Here is an 8,090-nt window from a genome sequence, read left to right as displayed (position 1 = left end):
CCCCCCCCCCCCCCCGCTCCGCAGCCACACGCAGGACCAGTGGTCTCTCTGTCACCCTGACAGCCCCCGTGGGAACTGGGTGCCGGCGGGAGTAGCCAGTGTGGTGGGTGTCCCTCTGTCTGTGGAATCACGAGCCTTTGCCGGGGCCCTCAGAACTCACACGGGGCCTGCGTCTACACGACAGAACCCCTCCCCCGGCCACCTGTCACTGGGCTATTCCCCCCAAAGGGAAGGGAGAGCCCCCCCAGCCCCGCTTGAGGAATGGGAGCCTCTCACCTCCTCGTGCGCCCCGGGAAGGCTCGTGCCTGGCGGCACACGTTTGATGAGGACCTACTGTGTGCCGACTCCGTGCCAAGCGCCTAGGCTATGCAAGTGGTGAGGCCGCCGGACAGACACACTCCCGTGTGGTCCGGAGGCCTCGAAGCGGAGTGAGAGCAGCTGCCTTCCAGTACCCTAGTGCCGGGCTCTGGGTACATCCGGAACGTTCTATGGTACAGATGAGGAAATGGAGGCTGGCAGAGCCAAGGTCACCCACCCAGCTTGGGGTTGGCACCCGAAGGTCCCAATGGTGGCTACGCAGGAGAGTATACCTCTGACCCCTGCCTGCCCCCTCCCCAGACCAGGCGTACCAGCATCCTGGCCCGGGCTCTGCATTCTCTAACATCCTCTAACATTGGCGGGGTCTGCACAGCAGAGGGGCCCTGCTTGCTGCATCCTGCCACGACCAGGGTCATCTGATGACCCCAGAGAACACTGCCTGAATCTCCAGAAAGCTCCTTTTAACCGTTGTGATGTGGTCTGGGGGACATAAGGAGCCCGACCAGAAGACGTCTTCACCTGCTGGGGGGCCTGGCAGGTCGCCAGCGTGACGGGCAGAGAGTCCAGAGGCCCAGAGAGTGGGCAGGGTGGCCCCAGGCGACAGAGCATGGGAGCCACAGGGCTGGAACCGGGGTGAGGAAAGCCAGGCCCTCCACCCAGCCTCCAGGAAACTGCTCGATCCAGAGAAATAATGCTTTACTGCAATATTTTTAAATATTAAAATTAATGCAAAATATCCACAATGAACAAATACCCAAACACTCGGTAAATACAGAGGGTCAGTGTTCCTGACCTTCCCTTCCTCCTCCGCGGGAGGGCTGCGGTTGGGGCGCTCGGCACTGGAGAGCTCTCTCCCCAGCACAGGGCTTCCTGGCTCTGTGTGGCCCTGCGGTGCATTCCCGTGATGTTCAGAGCATTCCAGACCCTTCGTGGCCACACGGCCGGGACCGGTCAAGGTGGGGCCTTACTTGGCTGCATTGTGGGACTCACATGGGAGGCAGGAGGCCAGGGTGGTGGCCCGCTGGCTTCCATGCTCTGCCGAGACTTCCTGGAACACGTGGGTACTTGGGCCTCATGGGGAGCTGTGAGGTCCCTCTGGGCAGCGTCACCTCACGCGAACAGCCGCGTGGCTCTGGTGCTGTTATAGAACGGGGCCCATCTGGGGGGTTTGAGCCTCCCGGCCCCTTCAGGAGGGCACACAGGCAGGGGGCCCACTTGCTGGACACCCTGGGGAGCACAGGGGTCAAGTGGTCTGGGCCGGTGTCCTTGCCCATTGGCCATACAGGTCAGTAAAATGCATCTTTGGGCCCGGACGTGAATGTTCCCAGCCCTTCCCAGGAGGCTCAGCCAGGATCGAGAGCCAGTGGACCTCTGAGTCTGGGGGGTGGGTTAAATGATTCTGGAGCTGGTGTCAACCTGCCCCCTGACCCTTTCCAGGTTGGGGAGGGGCAGGCAGCGTGCAAAGGCCCAGCGACTTGTATCATATGTGCATTGCTTTTGAAGCGCCTTCATTACCCTCTTCCCTCGGGAAGTTCCAGATTAGCAAGACCGTGCCGTGGCACAGAGGCAGTGGGCGCGTTCTTGGGGCCCTCACCCTGTCCTAGAACTTCCCAGCTGTGCATGTTCCCCGGCTCCCAGGGCAGCCCCGGCTGGGCGCCCGCTCTTGCAGACCTGGAAGCCAAGGGGCGGAGGAGCAGAGTCAGCGGCCCGGGGCCCCTCGTGGGTCGTGCACGCGAGTCCGGGCGGAAGTGGGGTCCCGGGCACCCGCCCCCCCAGGCTGTGACCCTCTCGATCTGGCGGGGTGAGACCTCTCTGTGCCCTTTCAGTGTCACCCAGGGCCCGCGAGGGCAGCTTCCCGGAGGTGACGCTTGCTTAATCTGTCTGGCTGGCGCTGCCTTTCCTCTGTTATTGCGTTTCGCGCCGAGCGGCTCGGATTCTCTGTGTTATTGGCTCATTTTTCATCCTGCGTCTGTAGTAACCAGACCTGGAAACGGACAGCAGCGTGACGCCGCGCCATGATGGAAGAGGGCGGACCCGGGGTCTGGAGCCTGGAAAGGGCTCGGAAAGGGTGGCTGGGCTGGGAGCGGGCGGCTTCCGAATCGGCGGCCCAGGGCCAAGACCGGCGTGGCTCCGTGGCCAGGGCGCCGTGGCCGCGAGCCCCTGCCCTCTTCCCAGCTGCGGAGTGGGAGTCCGGCTCACCTTGAGAGTCTTACGGCGCGTAGTAGGTGTTCGGTCAGTGCGGTACGACTAGGGCTCTGATGTGCTGTCACTTTAATGTGAGTTTTAGGAGTCCTAAAATAATAGAGCTGTTTTAGTTGGGGGACCTCTTAGCATAAATGCGGGAAGGAACCACGATATGGCTGGCTTGAGGATACCTTCCTTCCGGATATTCAATTACCCTCCCCTTCCCTCTCGCCCTCCGCCTGCAATCGGATTATTTTGGCGCCCACAGTGCACTTGTGCCCCCACATGCGCAGCCTCCCCGAGAGCGCCGGAGCCGAGCGGCAGCGCTCACGACAGCCTCTCTCTTTGGGGGCGGGGGTGCCATCCAGCCCTCTCAGAACACGCTTTCATGCTTAAGAGCCAGGGGCCGGCAGTGTGGTGGGGAGCAGCCGGCCTGCGGTCTCCATGACGTTCTCTCTGTTCCAAGGACGGGAGAGACCAAGTCACAGTCACCAGGCAAGTCAGCAGCGGGGCTGGCTTTCAAGTTCAGGTGTCCTAATCACAGAGCGGTCTCCGTTTCAACACCCAGGCATCATTCAACAAATATTTACCTGCCTCCGGGGCTCCGTGCTCAGGGAGGTCAGGTGGGGACCGCGTCAGGCCCCACAGGGGCTGAGGCAGAAAAGAAGGACAGATGAGGACACAGAGCAGAATGGCTTAAATACAGCCACGGGCTTCGAGGGAAGGCCACGGGGGTGGCCCGGGGGGGAGGCGGCGTCTGTAGGTGTGGGATCGGGAAGGCCTCGAGGAGGAGGAGGCGGAGATGGGGGGAATGGAGGGTGTCAGGTGCTGCTCTGGACAGAGGGGGCGGCGGAGGCTGGGGGGCCAGGGGGCCGGCCGGGGTGGCGAGCGGAGCCCTGTGCTGTTGCAGCCACATGCAAGGGCTCCACGCAGGCTTGTGACGTGGACCTTGCCCTCTGCTTGAGCTGCGGACCCGCCTCAGGGGTGCGGGCAGCCTGCGGGACGAGAACTGCCCCTCGGAGAACACAGCAAGCCCACCCCAAGGAAAGCCGCGTGCTGGGAAAATGACCTTCCTGTTCATGTGGGATTATTCTGAGCAGCGGGGCATCCCCTGCACGTTTCCCTGATACCTGCCTGCCTCTCAAGGGTCACCACGCCCTGGGGGCATTTATGAATCTGAAGATTTGCCAATTCCTTAGAGGGCACGTTTCTTGCCAGTCGCGTGAGGTTTTGAATCCTGGGAGGCTGCCCCAGCCCGGTCCCGGGCAGACCTGGGGCGTGTGTGGCGGCATGGCCTCCCCGAGCCCCCGAATCCCACAGGGCAGTGGGGGCCTGTCCTGCCGTAACTAACCTGGCTGAACACTGGCTTGGTTCTCTGGCATCTGAGGTCTGTGTGACAGTGCTGTTGACTGTGCGTGAGGGCTCCACGTGGCAGTAGACAAAGGTCCAGTGGCCTCATTTTGTCCTTTTCCCTGTTGGGCAAAAGCCCAGGAGGCTGTCCAGGGAGCAGTGGGTCCATGGGAGAGCCCAGGACCCACCTCACAGGTGGCCACGTTTGGCTGGGGCCTCCTCCGTGGCTGCTGGGGGGGGCAGGCCTTCTCTCTGCGCAGAAAACCTTTCACTGAGGGCCTGGCTGCCTTCGAGAAGGGCATGGCCCAGCCCCTGCTCTGCTTCCTCTCCTGGATACGAATTAGGAACAGCAGATCTGGGAGGGATCCGGAGACGGCAGGAGAGGGGAGTGGCGGAGGGAGGTGGGGCGAGAAGCAGGCCCCAGGATGCTTGGGGCAGGTGGGGGCTCTGCCCTGACCCCTGTGGTTCCCCCAGCTGAGCACGTCCTCTGACCCGCGGGGGGCCCCCTTGGTGTGCCTGAGAGCTTGTCCTCCGTGCTGACCTGGGCTCTTCACGATGTGCTCTCCCGTAAGTTAGCTCTGCTGTAACACAGCCCTTCCCACAGCCCCCGGGACACAACCTTGCGATCCACTTCGTGGAGTAGCCAGCGTGCACCCTCGCTCCCGCCTGCCCGTCCTGGCCCCGCTGACCGGCCACTGAGCTTCTGGGGTCCGAACTCTGCACAGGCTGGAGGGGTAAAGGAGGCACGGCGTCTGGGGTCTGTCCCCGGTGAGCGTCCCCTGTGTGACGTTGTCAATCTGAATTTCCTTCATTCAAAAAAAATTTGTTTCATGGGGATGAAATTCACATGCTGTCAAAGGAACCATCAAGTGCGCAGCTCGGCGGCACTGAGCCCGTTTGCGATGGTGTCATCCCCCACCTCCTCGGACCTGGTCCACAGACGTGTTCACCGTCCCGAGAGGCGCCCCCTCCCGCCCCCCAGCCCCGGCGACTACCATGCGCTTCCGGCCTCTAAAGGTTTGCCAGTTCCAGACGTTTCATATAAAAGGAATCTGACACGGTGTCTGCCTCCTTTCAGGCCACGTGCTGCTTCTGAGGCTTCCCATGCTGTGGCACACTTCGCGACATCACTCCTCTCTGTGGCCGAGCGGGGGGCCCCCACCCCTGTGCTGGGCCGGCGCCGGTGTGAGCACGCGTGTGCGTGGACGCGCGGGAGCCCCTGCCTGCCGCTGTCTCGTGCATGACGGGGAAGTGCGGTTGCTGGGTCCTCTGGTGATTCTCGGTTTGACTTTTTGAGGAACCTCACACTGTTTTCCTGAATTTCCTTCTTCTTGATAACACATCTGAAGCCCACTAAGGGCCGGCACTCCACATACTTGGTTCCCTTCTGTCCTCACTGGCCGGAGGGGTAGACACGGTGGGATCCCGTCCGAAAGACAAGGAAACCGAGGCTCCCAGGGGTCAGGTGACATGTTGCCAAGTGGCAAAGCCAGGATTCGGGCACTTGGACCCAGCTCCCGTGTCTTGCCCGCGCCCGGGGCCCCCAGCCCATGTCTGCGTCCTCCAGGAAGCCTTCAGAGGGTTGTCCCCTTTGGCCTATCTGCTGGGCGTGGACCTCAGCTACGGCCTCAGCTTCTGGAGGTAAGTAAGCTCCTCACAGGCGGTGAGCTCCCAGGCCGTGCACACAGTGGGTGCTTCATAAATGACCAGGTTGTGACTCTCAACGGGCCCCGCCAGCTTGCGGCCACCCCCAGGCGGTGGCCGTGGCCTGGGTAGCCCCACATCAGCAGTCCCTGCGGGGGCACTGATGCTTGCTGGGTGTTGGGCCAGCTGTGGCTCAGCCGGTTTATCAGACCTCCTTCTGACTTAAAGGAAATCCATGTGTTTGGAAAATAGGATGTTGCCAGGAGAGCCCGAATGTCTTACCTCTCTTGTGGAAAAATAGATCATTGTTTTCCCTTCTTCCACCCACCCCCCCATAGCAGAGCAGATGTTAACTTTCCAATAAACAGAGGGAAAAAAATAGATGAGGGACGCTTAGCGAGCCATAGCTGCGCAGGCCAGAGTCATCACTCTGATTTCAACTGGGACTATAAAATTTTATGAGCTATTAAATTGTCCTAAAGCTCCTTTAACATACAAACTCAAGTGTCTGAGATTACCCATTAAGAAAAAGTGGGTTACATCAGGAGAACTGTTACCACTTACATGCAATTGTGTTCAATCAATAAAACTTTTAACTAGCCGTGTTGCTTTGGGCAGGTTACATGGGTCCTGCCATGGACAGGCCAGCGGGACGCGCCCGGACATCGTCGGGCAGTGGGGCTCTCAGCCGTGGAGGGTCACTCGAGCCTTCCTGAAGGTTCTGCTCCTGCCTGGGGTCTGTGATGGCGAGGTGGCTTGAGTCGGGAGATGGGGCCCAGAGCCTAGCGTGTCACAGAGGAGCCCATCAGGCAGGTGGAAGGGAGCCCACAGTAGCCCCTTGGTGTGGCCACGGCGCCCTGCAAGTTCCCGGCAGGGGTGTGGACTGCGGGCCAGGCAGCCTGCGGAGGGCGAGTGTGGGAAAGGCAGGGCTGGTGGGCCCAGGAAGCAGGCGAGAGGGAGCCCCCTGATAAGGATGAGGGGGCTGGCTTGCCGTGGGCTCAGCATATGTCCCAAGCACGTGTCTTCCTGGCTGGCTCTCGAGGTGGGCATGGCACCCCTCCCGTTGTGCAGACGAGACCAAGCCTCTGGAAGGGTATCTGGGTCACCGGACGGGTGAGCCACGTGCTTGACCCCTGGGTGCCAGGCCAGGTGTGTCCCTGGGGTGGGAGGCTGAGCCCCTGGATGGCAGGCATCTCACCAGGGGAATGAAAGCAGAACGGGGGGTCCCTGACCCAGAAGAGTGTGGGAAGGCAGCCATTGCTCCACAGATAGGACCTGCACGTCGAAAGAGGGACAGAGGCCCTCGGAGGCCCAGGCCATAGGGGCTTGATCTGTCCCACAGGCCACACCAGGGATGTCTGCTGCTGCCTGGTCTGCTGTCCGCCCAGAAACAAGAAGGAAACCCATGGCTCCAGGTGTGGTCCTGGCCACGTCCCTTCCCCTCCTCGGGCCTTAGCGTCCTTACCTGTAGAATGGGGCGGCAGCACCGGCTTCCCGGGGGGCGGGGGTGAGTGCAAGAAGAAGAGGGCGTCACGCCCGTCTGCACGTGCAAGCGTGTGGTCAGTGTCTGCTGGACTGAAAAGAAATTGGTGTCTGTAGAGAAAAGGAGAGATTTAGGGTCTGACGGGTTGGCCTTGCCTTTGCCCGGGGAAGAAAAAGCCGTGACAGGCCCATAGTGGCCTGGCAGCCTGTGCATGACAGGAAGGGCGCGGCCCGGCGGCCTGCGTGGACCCCTCTGAGCTCAGGGAACCTCCGGAGGCCCGAGCTGCATCTGAGGGGCAGGGGGAAGGGCCCTCCTGCTGGTGAGTGGTCCGCTCCCCAGGGCCGGCGCTCTGCGGGCAAGGTCGGAGAGCCCCGCTGGGAAAGGGTCCTTGGGGGCGCCGCCAGGCCTCACTCTCTTCTGTGCTTCCTAGGTGACATCCCAGGAGTGTACCAGGAGGGGAAGGGTCAGCTCTGATCCACTGTTGTCCCCGAGGCCCTGTTCCTGTCCCATCATGTCCAGTCCATAGACAACAGGGCATGGGGGCCCAGGGACATCTGACCTTTCCACCCTGCTTGGCAACCATTGTCCCCAGACCTTAGGCGCTCAGGGCAGCCGGGAGGCAGGGAGGCTGGGAGGTCTGGCCCTGGAATCCAAGCCTGTTGCGACAGACCCGTTGGGCAATTCCTGTGGGGCCAGGCTCTGCCCAGAGCTCGGTTTCCTCATCCCAGCATCTGGATCAGAAAGGACGCGGTTCCCTATCACTGTTTATGTGGCTGGCTCTAATCTCCTGGGCCTCTGGAGCCGGTGTCTGTCTCGGGCTCGGTTCCCTGCGATGTTCGAGCCCCCAGGTCAGGGAGACATTCCTTCCAGGCCTGCAGCCCCGCTGCCGTGGTGCCTCAGGGCTTGGAGAGGGCCAGGGTCAGAGGCTTCTTGGGGTGGCCCCGGCAGGGCAGGCCTGGGTCAGTTTGGATTCTGGGGGGTGTTCTGGGGGTGGTGTCCGAGCACGGAGTGGGGTGGGAAAGCCAGGCCTGCCGCGGAGGAGTGTGCTCTGCCAGACGCCAATTAGCCTGGAATTTGGAGGCCTGTGGCCTCTCCGCCGGCCTGGTGACTG

The 8,090-nt window shown here is 61.9% G+C and overlaps 1 long non-coding RNA gene across 1 annotated transcript; it reads right to left on the bottom strand.

Moving 5' to 3' along the window:
- Positions 1 to 5,943: 5,943 nt before the first annotated feature.
- Positions 5,944 to 7,541, bottom strand: LOC117802949. The gene is made up of 3 exons (XR_004626431.1): positions 7,391 to 7,541; positions 6,962 to 7,071; positions 5,944 to 6,278 (listed from the first exon to the last, which is right to left on the bottom strand). It is a non-coding gene; the product is annotated as an uncharacterized LOC117802949 (long non-coding RNA).
- Positions 7,542 to 8,090: the final 549 nt, after the last annotated feature.

Source organism: Ailuropoda melanoleuca, chromosome 7, assembly GCF_002007445.2.
Source record: "Ailuropoda melanoleuca isolate Jingjing chromosome 7, ASM200744v2, whole genome shotgun sequence".
Taxonomy (NCBI): Eukaryota; Metazoa; Chordata; class Mammalia; order Carnivora; family Ursidae; genus Ailuropoda; species Ailuropoda melanoleuca.
This window is presented reverse-complemented; position numbering and strand designations above follow the sequence as displayed.